Consider the following 17007-nt stretch of genomic DNA (forward strand, 5'->3'; position numbering starts at 1 on the left):
GGCTGGGGTGCTGCTGTGTAAAAACACCCCTATTTTGTTTGGAAATACTGCTTGAGCAAAATCAGATGCTCATACTTCGGGTGCTTTAGGTGAGGTGAAGGACAATTGAGGTAGTCTCAACAAGTTGGATTTATACCCTGCCCTTGTCAATTGAGACCTTATATTCTACTCCCTTTTATTAGCCTCATCCTAGAAGGCTGCAACAACCCTGAAGAAAAAGACAGAGAGACAATGCTTTATCCCCTGATGTCTGGAGTGAAGGATAAAAGAGTATATTGTGTCCCATAAAATTATCCTCTCTTCTTGAAGAAAACAAGCCATGTGTTGGTATTTTTATTTCTTATCCTCATTTTCTCTTTCATCAGATATTTACTCCTAAATTATTCTTGTATACTGAACATTTATTTTGCTTATCAGCTTTTTAAAGAATGCATTTTGAAAATGTGTTCAACTTTGATAATAGATTTTCACTTACTACTGTCTGTTTATGTCAAATTGAATTGCCAAAATTTTTTAGAAGACTGCTTCTCATTCTTCAGCTCTGGTTTTGACAGATGTCATCTCATATCTTTATGTGTGTCTGTCTGTCTGTCTATCTATATATCTATCCATCTAAATGTATGTATGTATGTATTCGTGTGTGTGTGTGTGTGTGTGTGTGTGTGTGTGAAGCTTCTGCTATTCTGAAAACCATTTTTGCAGAGTTGAAATATCCAGTTCTATAGAAGAGTGTTTTGTCTTTTCTAGAATATTTTAGATTCATTTTCCCTGTCTACAATTTTTTTTTAACTTAACACTGAAATATTCTGGCTTTGGATTTCTGTTACTCTTCAGGCTAAGTTTCTCCTCTCGTTTTACTAATTGCTATTAATCTTCATACTAGTTTCAATCTGCCTTCTACAGCATTGTTTTAAACCTTATTTTGTTTTTGCTGATGTGTATGTATATGTCATGTGTCTGCTGGGGCCCAAAGAAGTCCCAGACAGCATCCCTTCCCTGGGACCTAGAGATCTAGGTGCTGTGAGCTGCCCAACCTGGGTCATGGGGACTGAAAGTACTCCTAACTACTTAGTTAAAACAGTTTTATATCACCAAATTTTTAGTTGTGGCTTTATTAAAGCTTCTTGGTGTGTGTTGCTTAGATTATTCTACTCATCATTTCTTTTCTCTAATTTCTTCATTCCATCCAACACCAAATTTGGCTTTATTGACCTTTTTATTTTTTTCTTTTTTGGGGGAGGGATTTAGCTAGAAGGTTTTTATAAATTTGTAGGTTGGAGTATGGAGGAAGTAGCAGAATTCCTGCAGAGCAGGGGGGGTCCCAGGAAATGGAGTATTATAAAGCTGTTGCTTGTCTGGAGCTTTAGGGAAGGATTTACAGCAGAAACTAGCCTGAGGTAGGAGAGCTGAGGGACTGGTCAGTCAGTTGGCCCAACCAGCTACCTTCTCTAGGTAATGTGCTGAAACACAGCTTCTAAGCAGAGGTGCTCATTTACAATTGAACAAAGGCCAGAAGTGACTCTGGAATTTCTGGCCTCCAGCAAGGACATTCTCAGAATGTCTCATGATTGCTTTGAGGTCCCTGCCCTGCCTGATGAGTGGCTATCTCTCATTCTCATCATTTTTACAGGAGGACCCCTCTGAAGAAGGAACCATAAAAGCATTAAGAACCAGACCAGAGATCCTTTATCTTCTTTGCCTGATGGCTACTGAAAACTCCCTTTGTTCTTTCAATTCTTATCATAGCCCTCGTTTACATCATGACTGCTGGCCTGAATTATCATAGTTTACTCTTTTCTTTGTTTTTCCTTGTGAACTTTAGTCCTCCACATTATTTTTTATTATTTTTAAATTAGCATATAAAGTAGTGGTCTCACCAGACGTTTTCATATATGCTTTGTTTTTCTGGTCTAGCTTCACCTCTTTCCTCCTGCACACTGGTTTCCTCTCTCTGCAACTCTCTTCCTTAAAGTAACATATATCCTATCATCCTCTCCCCCTGTCCCTTGAGACTTGTGTTTCCCCTTTCACAGTCACCTTTCTAGTTTCATTACCAACACACACACACACAGAGAGAGAGAGAGAGAGAGAGAGAGAGAGAGAGAGAGAGAGAGAGAGAGAGAGAGAGAGAGAGAGAGAACAATAAAGATAAATTACAATTTATATCTGGCAGAAAACATGCACTAATTCTCTTTCTGAGTCTATCTTATTTTACATAATTATCACTTCCAGGTTAAATTATCTTCCTACAAATGTCATAATTAATTTCTTTCTTTACATCAGAATAAAATTCTATTTTCTTGCTACATTTTCGTCATCCATTCTTCTATTGGTAGACTTCTAGTTTGGTTTGATTCTTTGATATACATGGTGCAGAAGTAAATGGGCATTTGCAAGTGTCTCTACAGAACTCCCAGGTACCTGCTGGGGTGGCAGGAGTGTCCCAGGACAGGGAAATCACTATGATGTTTCCCAGGGAAGCAACAGCAGGTCTTCCCTGCCCTGTGTCCTTGGGTTTTATTGCTCCTTCTACTTCCTTATTCCTGGACAGAACACTGAAGGAAGACAGGTACCAAAGGACATGGTGTTTGTGAAGTCACGGCAGCTCAGTTACTTCTACGTGACTCTGTTTGATATTTCATTGCAAATTAATAGGTGAGTATAAACACAAAAAAATTACACTTTGAAAATAAAACTGTAAGGAGCATAAAATGAAAGGGAAATGGCTCCCGAACTCCCCGTCTTTCCACACTGAGTTCTCACTGTGGTTCCTGGCACACTGCATGACAGTATTTTTATTTATTTTGTGCCCTACCAACAGTAACTCCTTTTCATCAATTTCTTGATGAAAACTGTAGGAATCACACTATACATACTATTCCATATTTTTTTCATGTTTATTCTTCATAGTTATTTCTCATTTCGTTTGACAACTTTCCCATAACAGCATTTCAGATGTTGATATATTCTCCTCATGCTCCTCCTCTTCTCTGTTAGAGACACAATGTAGGGTGTCACCCAGACTTATTATGTTTTAAAGACTACTTAACATTTTTTCTATAAATTCACTCAGTGTAAGTTTTACCTAATAAACATTAATTCCAGGGTTGTTTTTTTTTTGAAATTGCAAATAAACATGTTACCAAATAAAATAGAAATTGTACATTTTCAGCAAAATTGAGTCTTTACATAGCCTACCTGATCTGCCCAGCCTGTTTTCCTGCACGAGCAGGATACCCTTGGGGGTCCCCCACACAATAATTCATAACACTACCACTCAGACAAATGTGTCCACATTTCTATGTTAGGCATCTAAGTACACCTCCAATCTTTAAGAATCAGGAATTTTATATCAAGACAGTACTAAAATGAGAGTAAGAGGCTCCCAATTAAGTTTGATTAAAAGTTCACTTTGTTAAGGGAAATAAACATAATTATATTGAACTTACTACCAAAAAATAAAAGCATAGCAAATTTTTGTGCATATTTTATGACAAAAATTTTACTAGCTACTCTGTTTTGCTTGGGACTGTAGAAGTCAGGGAGGGCTCTTCATTCTGGCTGAATCTGCAGGTAAGCAAAATAAATACAAAGACCTCAGGCTGTGGTGGCTGAGGCTGTAATTCAGTGATACAGCACCTGACCAGCATTTTCAAGGCCCTTAGATCAATTCCCAGTGCCACACACAATAAAGAAAAACCCTTAGGGTAAAAGCATGTCTAGGGTGTGGACTGAACCAGAAGGTAGCCGGCATGGCAGCAAGTACTGTGGGAAAGCAGAGCCGGAAGTGTGAAATAAAACCAGAGAAGCAGCTCAGTACTATGTTCATCACTGAAAACGGCTTGCCTTTATCCCAAATGAAACAGTAGGACATCAGAGGGATTGTAAATGGCAAGTGACCTAATTTCATTTGCATCGTAATAAGCTCCTCCGATGTTTTGAGAGGATATTGAGAGATGACCAGCTGGCAGAGAGTTTGTTGAAGGATGGATGTAATCTAGGTGAGAAAGAGGGCAGCAAGGAATGGGTAAACCTAAATCAACACTAGGGAAACTCACCTGAGGATGAGAAGAAACGTCTTCCTGAGGTCAGTGAAGTTCAGCGCCGTAGTAAAGGAGCATTAGAGAAGAGAGAAAAATGAAAGGTACTAGACTGTGGATGGAATCTTGAAACTTACATAATAAAGGAGACACAATTATAGATGATAAATCTAAACCCAGTTATGACTTCAGGAGAAGACAACTGAGGTTGAATGAGATCCCAGGCACTGAGGAATGAGCAGCTGAGGAACTAAGAGGGGAGGGCAATGAAGTGTTGGCTTACGTGGATACTGAAAGCCATCCTCATTATGATCAGAATGAACTCAGACAGTGTGCTGGTGAGCTATAATCTGTGAATAATGACGGGGGCGCAGACACTATAAAGAAAAAGAAGCATTTCAGTAATAGAGTTCGATACCCTCACCCTTATTCAACATTCGAATAGTTATTTCTGGAGAAAGCCTTTATAGGTTCAAATGTAGAATGCTTATGAAAAATCTTTGTGCTTAGAGCAGTTTAGGGTCATGGTTACAAGAACTAATTCTTGGAGCCAGACATCATGGGCTTAGATATCATCTGCTATTTATCAGCAGGATGACCTCAAAGGGGAGGGAGGTTAATGCTTTATCTCATCTGTAAATTAGAGATGATGAAAGTAGTTCCCTCACAAGGTTGCTCTAAGTCTTATTTGAGATAATGTATGAAAAGCACCAGTGCCTGGCACACTCTAAGTCCTGTGTAAGTGTTTGCCATTAATAACGTCACATTTTTTACTTGTGTATCATAGGGCACGTCAAGGAAATAGTTACTACAGGCATTGTAAGTTGGCTGAGCAGAAGTTTTCAGGAAGCAATTGCTCAATGCCTTTAAACAGCTGTCCTATTTCCAGATGTTTATCCTTTACCTATACTTAGCCTTTTGTAAAATGGCATACATATAAAATATCTTCCTATGTAATTTATAATAGTAAAGAGTTTAGGGAAATTGTAATTCTTAAGTGTACCCTATACAATTTTCTAAAAGAATGCATTAGCCCCCTAAGGTCTTAATGGAAAACTTCTTCAGAATATATTATTGAGTGAACAAAGGCATTCACGATCATGTACGTACTTTACTACACTTGACACGGACATATGCATTTTTCTATATGTGTGCTTATAATTGAATATAGTGTACTTGACGCATTCCACAGGAAGACTCTAGGAGCCTCGCCAAGGGAGAACCAGGTAACAGAGATAAAAGAGATTTTACCCATCACCAATGTGTTAGAACGAGAAAAACAATTAGCTTCATCTCCTCCTTCACATCCCGACGAATCTGTCACCCACATTCAGTCCATAAATGCATGACTGCATGAGATTATGTTCAGTTTTAAAAGTGTAAACTCCAATGTGAAACTGCTCAGCTTCTGCTCCCCATGGACACTCCAATTGTATAGCACACAGAAATATAGATATTTTGGTTGAATTTGGTATGTTTTATTTTCAAGGTTTATTATAGTAAAGTTCATAAAAGGGGGAAAAAACTTTACTTTTGAAAGTTTACATAGTGTCATTTCAATATTTTTGTTATGTACATGCTTAAAAACTAATATTTTGGATTTAAATCTAAATATTGGGACTTCAATTTCATTATTAAGTACGAATCATTATGATTTATTATTTCACAATTTCATATGTATACATAATGAACTTCGATCACATTCACCTCCATTGTTCTCTTATTCTTCCTATCCACCTTTTACCCATTTCGTCCCCAAGTCACCCTTGTATTTTCACCCTTGTGTGTGTGTGTGTGACATGATCATGGGTGGGGATCACTTCTTGAGCAAGCATTATTTACCAGTGACTACAGCACTGAGTGTTATGACACCTCACCTCACTGATTGCCTAAGTCCCTTGTAAGCACTGGGAGAATGTAGGAGGAATCTAAGCATCATCCTTGGGTGCTTCCATACTCACCAAGAGAAGGATGCTCAGTACAAGTAGAGAAATCCTGTCAGCAGTGAAAGTGGAGCTCATCCAGGGTTCAAATGGGGCTATGGTGCTGGCAACCTTGTTTCTGGTGGGGACTTTGAGAGAAGAAGTCAACCTTGATATGTATTTTGTTTATTCAAGGTCTCTTGGGAAGGATCAGTATCTATCTATACATTGTACACAAAAGAATAACATATAACTCTAAAGGGTGTCCTTCACCTTAAGACAATGACAAAGTTATAAGGCCATCTGACCTCAACTTCAGTGGTTTCTGGTGGCGCTGCAGCTAAAATGCCGTCTTTATTCAGAACGAAGTGATCTGGCAGCTCAGGACCCTGCGATAAAATACTGGTAAATAGTGCTCTGATCTATGGCTCTTGATGAGAATGGAGGACACTAGTTTTTCTAAAATGTCCTAAAACCATGACACACACAGAAACGAAAATACTAAAGGAGAAGGCGTAACTGAGATTCTGGGAGGGGACGTTGAGAATTACCTGCAAACCCCTCTCTCTCTTACTCCGAATCCCTGTTAACTGATCGGCGGCGCAGCCCTGTGCTGGAAGAGCAGGCACGGTTTCGATGCCACGGGCTATAGCTGGTGTGTGAACAGAGACTGCTTTCCAGTCCTGAACCAAAATATAAAATTAACTTGAAAATGACTTTCTGTTTCCGTTTGTTTGCTCACAAGTTACAAAGCACTGATAGATATTTGAGGAAAATGAAGTTGATCGGCTCAAAGTTGTCCAGCCGAAAAGAATAGCTGCTTTGTGAAGCAGATGTTCCTGAGAAACCTCTAACCTCAGCCCTCCAGGCTGAGCCCCACCTCCCCTCTGAAGTCCTGCAGAGGGGAGAGTGCCGGGTTGAGAAAGGCCCTGCCACACATAGACTACCGACCAAAGAGAGGTGATTTTCATGCTAGGTGGATTCCAAAGGCACACACTGAGTTTCAATCAAACTGTGGAGTCTGCCTGTTTTCCAGAGTAGGGCATTGTGATCTGGAAAGCCTTGGAGACTCACTCCAGTAACTAGGAAACTGAAAGTTCAGTCTAGAACAGCCACACAGATGAGTACAATTAATAGACTTAGGCTAAATATAATGGCCATGGCATGAATATGGACAGTTCTCTCTAGGGACCCATGGATGAAAAGGCTTCTTTCCCAGAAATGCACTACTGGGAGGCAAAATCAGAAGACATCTTTAAGAGGTAAAATGATAAGCCAATGGGGCGGAGGGCTAGGACCATAGCCTCTTTCACTCTGCTTCTTGGCTCATAAAGTGAGTTGCTTGCTCCACCACACACCCCCAATATGACATGCCACCCTCAGCAGAGGCACAAGGCGCTGGAGGCATTTAATCTTGAACAGACACTTCAGACCCATAAACCTGAATCAATCTCTTCTCTTTATAAACTAACTTCATCTTGTAATTTGAATAAGATTGACTCACTTGTTTTTGGAAAGTCGTGGAAACGTTAGTTGACTAAGCTCCAAGAGAAAGTGGGTTATTCAGATGGGGCCTTGAGATTTTTAGAACCTGTTTTATCTTACTTCCTAACTTCAGACTCTGCATAGCTAGTCCCCTTAAGCATCTTCTTCCATGCTATTTCTGCTGTGATAGATTGTGTCCTCAAATAGTGAGCCAGGACCAGGCTTTTTCTCTGGAGCCACCAACTAGCTCCCAAATCATGACACAGAGACTTATTAGTTTTGAATGCTCAGCCTAGCTTAGGAACATCTCTAGCTAGCTCTTTTAACTTAAATTAATCAATTTCTCTTTGCTGTAGGATGTTCTGCATGCTGTGAATATGTGTGGCTCTGATTGGTTGATAAATAATACACTGATTGGCTAGCAGCCAGGCAAAGAGTATAGGTGAGACAAGGCGATGAGGAGAATTCTGGGAATAAGAGGCTGAGTCAGGAGATGCCAGCCTGCAGTCCAGGGAGCAGTATGTAATGGCACAAGGTAAAGCCACGGAATACATGGCGACATATAGATTAACAGAAATAGGCTGAGTTTAAGTGTAAGGGTTAGTCCATAGTAAGCCTGAGCTAATGGCTAAGCAGTTAAAATTAATATAAGCCTGTGTGTCTGTATTTGGGACCAAGTGGCTGAGGGTGAGTGGTGGATGGGAGAGATTTGTCCCAACCATAGGACCAGGGCTGGACACAAGGAAACTTTTAGCTACAATCTACCGTTTGCCTCAGGTCTTTTTACTTTTTCTTACTTTCTTGTTGTCCCTATGTCTGGTTGTTTGAAGGCTGCCTGGCTTCTGGCACCTGGGCATGTCCCTCCTTCTCTCTTCCTTCTCCTCCTCTCATTCTTCCTCTCCTGAGCCTAGATTTCTTCTCTTTATTCCCTCTGCCCTGCCAGCCCCACCTATCCTTTCCTGCCTAGCTATTAAGTATTCAGCTTTCTATTAGACCAATCAGATGCCTTAGGCAGGCAAAGTGAGACAAATGCAACACATCTTTACCTACTTAAAGAAATGTAGCATAAACAAAAGTAACACACCTTTACACAGTTAAAATAACATTCCACAGCATGAACAAATATAACACATCTTTGCCTAGTTAAAATAATATTGAACAACATGATCCAAATTGAATTCTCCATCCTTTTTGCTGCTTATCTAAGATATTTTGTTACAGCAATAAGAAAAATGGCTACAATAGTCTCCCATGAATGTTGTTAGGGTGGCAAGGCTAATACACCAGTTCTCAAGTAAATTCCAACATCACCTGGCTTCCCAGCAGTAATTATGAGAATTTCCACTAATACTTTCAAGGGCTAGAAGCCAGGATTGTGCAGTGTACGAGCACTTAAGGCAAGACAAATCAGATGTAGGCAGAGTTTTTCATCCTGACCAATGGTCAGCTCTGTCCTGCCAGCCACTCCCAAATTGCTGTGGAATAATCCTCTCTTATACTGTAAAGATTTGTCACTTGAGTTGGTTTAATAAAACACTGATAGGCCAGTAGCCAGGCAGGAAGTATAGGCAGGGTGACCAAACTAAGAATGCTGGGAAGGAGAAGGGCAGAGTCAGGAATCACTAGTCAGGTGCAAAGGAAGCAAGATGAGAATGCCATACTGAGAAAAGGTACATAGATAAGAATTATGGGTTAAATTAAGTGTAAGAGCTAGTTAGTAGTAAGCCTGAGATACATTTATAAGTAATATGTCCCTGTGATAATTTGGGAAGTGGCTGCTAGGTTTTAGTGGTTTCTGGTGGGACTGAAATTCCACCTACACCAAATAACCACATAGAGACTTTTTATTAATTATGAAAGCTCAGCCAGTAACTTAGGCTTGATTTTAGCTAGCTCTTATAACTGAAATTAATCCATTTCTATTCATCTGTGTGCTACCCTAAAGCTCATTTACCTCATTTATCTACTTCCATGCTGCTTTTTCTGCTTCTTGCTGGCAGTTCCTGAGACTCTGCCTTTCTCCTTCCCAGCATTCTCCTAGTCTGACTCTCCTACCCAATCTCTTTCTGCCCAACTATAGGCCAGTCAGCTCTTCATTAGCCAATGAGAGTAATACATATTTACAGTGTACAAAGATTGTTCCACAGCATCAGATCTGGAGATGATCTAAAAACATAACTGGGTAAGGAAGGTCAGGATACATCACAATTTTCTCAAGTAGATTTAGCTTTTCCCTTGCATCTTCTCATGTACCAACCAAATCACACATATTCTATGTTTATTTTATTTTATTTGGGATGCTGTAATGGCTATTTCTCATTATCAACTTGATTATATCTGGCATGAATTATCCAGATATGGAGGGCACACTTGTGATCTAGATCTTGAGGCAGGAAGACAACATGCCTTTGATCCAGATCTTGAGGCTGGAAGGCACACCTTTAATCTGGGTCACACCTACTGTTGGAATACTATATAAGGACAATGGAAGCAGGAAGGGTGTTCTTTGCCTGCTTGTCCTCACCTCCAGCAGCCCATCCATTCCTTCTTGGAGATCGTAGTAGATCAGCTGGGACACCCAGCCTTGTTGGACTGAGCAGCTACTAGATCCTTGGACTTTCTATTCGTAATTAGCCATTGTTGGACTGTAGCCTATAAGTCATTCCAATAATCTCATATAAAGAGGGGGGAGAGGGGAGACAATAAGATGATCTCTCTCTCTCTCTCTCTCTCTCTCTCTCTCTCTCTCTCTCTCTCTCTCTCTCAAATTTCTCTCTAGAGAGAGAGAGATGGTGGGGGAGACAATAAGATATCATCTCAATGAAAAGTGCTATGTGTCCTAAGGAAAGTACTCAACCTCTTTCTTTTGTGTATTGAGAGAAGGGTACTTCTTCATTCACAGAAAGAAACATTTACAAAAGCAATTCTTTCCAGATACAGAAGCTGGAAGAGGAAACTGTACCCTCTCTCTCCAGTCCCACTGAGTTCACGGCAGAAGGTGCAATGCCCAACCAGCAAAAGCAGCTCTACCCATTTATCAGACCGTCAGTCTATCTGATTGAGAGCACAGCCAACTCAGTACATTGAGACAGAAAATAAATAGGGCCCAATGTCCCTTATTAACATGGCTTTCAAGGGGGTACTGGGTTTAACACTTTGTTCACGGACTGCAGAATCTTGTCAATTTTAAAAGAAAGTACGATCTCTGTCAATGAATTCATCCTGAGAAGGAAGCGCCCCTGCTTGGTGCTGAGGGTGTCATGGAATGCAATCTCCGTCTTTGAGAAGCTGACAGTCTAGCTAGGAATGTACATTTACACCACAGAGAAGCAAGGCAAGGAATATTAAACACTGTAGCATCAAATGCTATCAGTTATGTGAAGCAAGGGAACATGGGTTTGCCTGACATGACTTTCCAACAGAGAAGGGTCACATGTGGGCCCAGGAGGACAGGAACAAAGACAGGTGAAGAGAGGAGCAAGTGAACTTCCGGGGAGGCACAAACAGTGGTCTGCTCCTGCAGTGGGAAGAGGCCAGGCTGCCTGGAGCTGGCCATCTGTGCCCTGCTAATAATTCCACTTATAAATTATGAAAATCAAGGCAAGGAGTATGTTGATCTAATGAATATACAAATGCAAACTATGATATGATTCATTTTTCCTTCTGATTTCCAGAGTGTACCTATGACAGTTGCTTCAGAACTATATTGTGGTTCCAAACTAAGAGGAAGTATTTAAAAGAAAGAAATACTTTGTAATTTTCTCTACTATCCTAGGTTCTCCTTGTTCTTATTTAACCTAAGCACACTTTTATAGTACTGACCATAGTTGCTTAAATTTCTTTCTTTGTGATATGACACCATTGGGAGCTGTACTAATTTAGGGCAAATGTGTTCCACTTGCTCTCTATGACAATGACTGAGATTTTAACCTAAAGATGTGATCTTATTATTTTCCTGTATGCAGCTGGTAAGGAGTCCAGATGGCCAAAACCACAATATCAGCATCGTGTGGGATTCCGAGGAGGAAACAAACCATAAGGGAAGAGTGAGGAAGATTGTGGAGTGAATTTCATGGATTTGACATGAAGAAAGGTTGTCTGTAGATCCTGCCTCCATTGATGAGGAACATGACCTCAATACAATGCAGCTGATGATCAGAAATAAATATTTCTAATAATTAACAGACTGAAAACTTTGTGAGCACATTTGGAACGCATTGCATTTACTCTGTTGTAAGCACAGTATTAGATTTTTTTTACAAAAGAAATAATGACCCAAAATGCTTTTATTTTCCTTTAAATTTATTATTTCCCCCTCGCAAAAAAAAAAAAAAAGCAAAAACAAAAAACAAAAAAAAAAACCTTAATGCCTATAAAAATGTTAGGCAAAAATTGAAATTAATGAAGAAAGCATGGATATGAGTTTGGAGTAGTCCATGGGGAACTAAGACCATCTGGCTGTACAGCTCACAACTCACTGGACACGTGTTCCTTTAACTGTACACTACTCACTAGTTTCGTGCTTTTTTGATGACGACCACATGAGAAATTAGCAGCCTTCTGTTCAACTTGCTAAGTTTGATCCCCAATACCACATCCTGGAAAATCAGATGTAACACATATCTCTTGTGATTTGACAAGTTAGTCTTCACAGAACTCTAAGATGAGATGCTTCTCAGTCAGCGTCTGTGAACAAATGCACCGGAGGATACACTTTAAGTCCGTGGATGATGGACGGGGCTGACAAGACGACACTCTCCATTGCCACCAAATAGATATGTGTTCTCACTGAGCCTCCTAAAAAGAGAGAACATACATCAAAGCTCCTCCAAATTCAAAAGAAAGTCTCCAACAGCAAAACGTTTTTAGCAGTCTAAACGGCTTTCAAAAGCAAGCACATGTGACCCCCATATAGGAAGACAATGAGTGGGGACTTCCTATCACTTCATAAAGAAGCACCAGGGCTGTAGGCTATGTAGACAGTAAGCAGGAGAGCTGAGGAATTGGCAGTATAATGGAGAAATGGATGGAGCATGGGCCAGAAAAACTTGGGATAGAGAACTCCCAGCCTGGGTAAATTACCTAATCTGGCAAGGCCTCACCATAACCTCATTGAAACACAGCAATCATACCACAGCTCGAGGTGATTTTAAGTACTATGAATAACATTTTCATCAGAAAAAAAAAACACCGAAAAAGCCCTAGAACTTCTAGCTACTCTTGTGATCTTAGTGACATTTGTAGTGGGTAGCCATTCCAGCTTGGATCTGGAAGTTCCAACCCCCATTGAGACTCTGGCAACTGTCACACCTACGAGGCGGGGCGAGGGGAGGTGCTGGAAACCCGAGAGCTGGATGGGCGAGCGCTCTCTCTGGGCGCGCTCTCTGCGCCTGGACCCTGGACAGTGGAGATTGACTGTGCAGAGCTCCAGAGAACACCGCTGGATTGCGATACAGCTTCCCCAGACCCCCGCCACCTATCCATTCCTTCATTTGTAAGTCATCCACTAAATAAATCTTCCTTTTAACTACGTGGAGTGGCCTTTATAATTTTCTCCAATAGACATTCACATCAATAGTGACTCAACATGAAGAAACTGCAAGCTAAGAAATGGGCACGATTTCCTACGTTACAAGGCCTTCCATCCTCTAAGTTTTGAAGTTGGAACTATCTCAGTATGCTGTGGTAATATATTTTATTATTTATCTTCTGAGTTGGTAGCATACTTTTACCTGGCCCAGATCACAATGCTTCTTTTTATGGAAATGGAGCATCACAAGGATACTTTTATTCAGAACCTGGCCACCTAAGCACGAACCATCTCCTCAATAGGAATAAAACACCATGGTTCCATCATTTTACTACAAGTTGGGCGACGTGCTGGAAAATGCTTTTGCTCATTTTTCGCTCCTTGTCTAATCAATTTTTATTCTTGTCGTAGTTACATGAAGTAGAGATGGAACTGGCTAAATAAAGTGAAAAATGTTTTCAATTGCATTGCAAAGCGATAGGTGCATTATTTCATAAATGAATAGTGCTACCCATATTCATGTAATTGATGAATCAAAATATCGTTTAGGGGAAGCATGAGTGTCCAATTTTGCATCTAAATGCCTGCATTAGCTGTCAGCTGGGCTAAACCCACAAAGACAAACAGCTCTACAGTGGGTACATAGATGAGGGTATTCATGGTCCACTTTTTCTAGTGGATGTAACACTGTAATCATGAAGATGCTTTCTGCAATTACTTCCTTCGTAGTTTAACTAAACTTTCCCATGCCTTTACTGATTGTGCACTACCTATGTGACCCATACTTAATTTTTGAGCCTTTAAAAAGTCCATTTCCTTCCATTCTATCTCTGTATCATATTTATTGACATGTTTGTTAGCTAGTAAAGTAAAAATTTAAAATACTATATATTAGACTATATAAGGCACCGTGGAGCATATTGTTTAATGTTAATATTGCTAATATATGTCTCCATTTTTATGCTCTTGGAATTTTCTAAACTAATGGATATTACTAAGTAACATTACTCTGCTATGTGATAACACTGGTGTTACGTGTATGTGAGTGTGTGCTTGTGTGCATGTGGATGTCTACAAGAATGAAAGAAGAGAAAGAAAAAGAGTAAAGGAGGAAAAAGCGGGGAGACATCATACCATCAAAGGTTAGTTGTGAAGATGGTCAAAGAAAGGCCAGTTGAGTGTTATAGCTAGAGGATTCCAAGAGGGGCTACCTTTAAAGAATAGATCTTACTTCTCATTCATTTATTCCATCAGCGTTTCCAGCTCCTGTTAGGGGATGAGCATATGGTCAAGTGTATACACATTAAGCCTGCAAATTACACAGTCCTTGCCCTCAGGGACCCTTTGAAGGGTGGAAGACATTAAAGACTCCAAATCAATGAATGATCTACAGTGCCATAAATGAAATAAATATTTTAATAGAATGGTATCCAAGGTGAGTGTATTGGAGGAGGCTCAGATTGCAGAAAAATAGAGTGTGGTGTCTGTTTTCTTTTTAACAAAATGAATAAGGAATATCCAAAGGTGGACAGGAATAAAGGGGGATTTTAAGGGTAGAAAACTTCTCACTGAAAGAATTCAGTGGAGTTTTATAGCTTATGATGGTTCATAAAATTAGCAGTGGTTTGTCTGGGGTGTGTGAATACAAGAGTCTACTGTAAATGTAGACAGGGGAAGCGTCTACTGAGGCTACAGCAAGAAAACAACAAGTGTGCAAACAAATCTAAATAAAGAAGAACATTTTTTTTAGCAGTGTGGCCAGACTATTAGTAGCTCACACAAATAACCTTAATGGTAAAGACAAATCAGTTAACTCATAGGAAGGGTCTAAAAAATCCAAATGAGAACAGAAGTTAGTGAGCAAAACCAGCCATGTGCAGGTGACCTGAAAATGGGGATTATGGCACCAAAGAACAGAGCTCCTATTTAACAGGGTGTCACTAGTGGATCTAAGCCAATTGTTACATTGAATAGTATCCTAAGGTTACTGATTTCTTGACTCATATGAAGCAAGAAATACACATTTCTGTGTGTATTCTCTCAATTTTAAATGTTTCCGACTAATATCTGTTGTATGTGTGTGCATGCATGTGTGCATGCTTGCGTGTGTGTGTGTTTGTGTGTGTGTGTGTGTGTGTGTGTGTGTGTGTGTGTTCAAACCCAGACAATTATTATGGACTGTATCTGGCCTATGGTTTTCTGTTCCATATCCTGTGATTTAATTCAATATTGCATACCGGTAGATCTTAGCGGACAGAATGTTTTGGACCAATTTCCTACATTTTCCTATTGTAATAAGGTATGTTCAACTTTTTATTTTATAAATAAAGAAATCCCTTTCTTTAAATATGATGGCCAGAGAGTCTCAGCTCTAGGACCAGTGGGCTCAGCGTCAGGGAATGTTGCTATCTGTGCTTTGAGGATGACATTATTGCTATATCCTCATAGCTAAGCCACATCCTCACATAACTAAAGGGCAAACAAATTGAATACCCTCTTCTAAGCCCTTTCCAAAGGGCAATAGTTCCACCCTCATGGCCCAAATAGTTTCTGAAGACCCCAGCTCATACACTATTGCAATGAAAATAAGTTTCAACATGAGTTTGGAAGGATGGGAACAGTCAAACTATAATATAGGTTGAGTTTTACTCATACAGAATGAGACTTGAGGTATAATATAAAAGTTTTATTTTTTAATTCTGTACCTCACTCAACATATCTGTAATGAAAGGAATTATAATCCTACCAGGATGCCAGCAGTGTTACACAGAAACATTTGGGGAATTATCACAAGATTAACTGTAATGAGAGCTTTCTCCCACAGGGAGACTGTTTAATGATATCATACCACTTTTAGAATTGTAAATTATGTACCGTTCATAATGGTCATCAAAATGCACTCTTGAAAGTCAAAGAAACAAAAGCACTTCTCATTAATTTTAATTGTCAACGTCTATTTTCCTTTCGGATGCCTCTGCTAGGGAGTCTGAACCATGCCAACGGTTCCACGTTGTCTTCATTTCTGACCGTTTAGATACAGACAACAAAGATGAGGTTCAACTTCTCCACTACATCTGTAAGCTCTCAGAAGCCAGATCCTGAGAGGACCCAGGCCTTAGCTGAGCTTTGCCAGCAAAGGTATCATTTTGCTTTGTCAAATTAAATTTAAACACTCAAAATTCAGAGTAGAAGACATGTCCAAGTGGCCAATGATTACTGCTACAACACACACACACACACACACACACACACACACACACACACACACTAAATAATAGGTCCAATGATAAAAGCATTATGGACACTGTATTTGTACAAAAAAGATGCATAGAAGAGAGTCTGTGAACTAACAGAATAGAGCAATGGGTGTCTCTAAGAAGTGAAAACATCACTGATACTTCCCTTATCTTTTCTTATTTCCTTTGCAACTCTTTATTGTACTTTCAAAAGTCCACACAATTCAAAGATGTAGTATACATAATGTTCACAACGAGTATGTGTTACTTCCTTTTTCTTTTTGTTTTCATGATGACACTGGGGATCGAACTTACCAGGCGAGCACTCCAACACTGAGCTACAAACTCATCCCTGAATTATTTGTGCCATGGAAAGAAGAGAAGGACTGGCTTGCACAATGAATATTGGTGCACAGCATGGAAACGCAAGATGGTTGCTCTCAAGGATGAAGGTAACAGAAAAATGTAAACTCTTCTCTCCCTGAATGGGAGCGCTGATAAAAATATGTTTAAATCTATTTAAGTACACCTTTAATGTGTTGTATTTGCTTTTTCCTTTCAGTTAGTGACTGTGACACACACACAGTCTTGTCATCAGAGTAAGCAAGTAAACACGACACAGATTTTCAAAGAAGCAAATCTCTCTTGATATCCAACTTGGAAAACTAGAACAATACTACATAAAATACTGAAAAAACCCTGAAAGCTGCTCATTGTGACATCATCATGGTATGTGTGACAGATTAGATCTTTAACTTGAGCTACACCAAGTATGAGTGTATTATGCTGAAATA

General features: G+C 39.7%; 1 long non-coding RNA gene across 2 annotated transcripts in view; it reads right to left on the reverse strand.

Moving 5' to 3' along the window:
• Positions 1-11803: 11803 nt before the first annotated feature.
• LOC143268772 (uncharacterized) overlaps positions 11804-17007 on the reverse strand; it is a 76680-nt gene continuing 71476 nt past the window's right edge. For both annotated transcript variants that reach the window (XR_013044899.1, XR_013044900.1), the window contains one exon: positions 11804-12244. This is a non-coding gene — a long non-coding RNA (uncharacterized LOC143268772). The remainder of the gene's footprint in view (positions 12245-17007) is intronic.

Source organism: Peromyscus maniculatus, chromosome 15 (genome assembly GCF_049852395.1).
Source record: "Peromyscus maniculatus bairdii isolate BWxNUB_F1_BW_parent chromosome 15, HU_Pman_BW_mat_3.1, whole genome shotgun sequence".
In the NCBI taxonomy this organism is placed as follows: domain Eukaryota; kingdom Metazoa; phylum Chordata; class Mammalia; order Rodentia; family Cricetidae; genus Peromyscus; species Peromyscus maniculatus.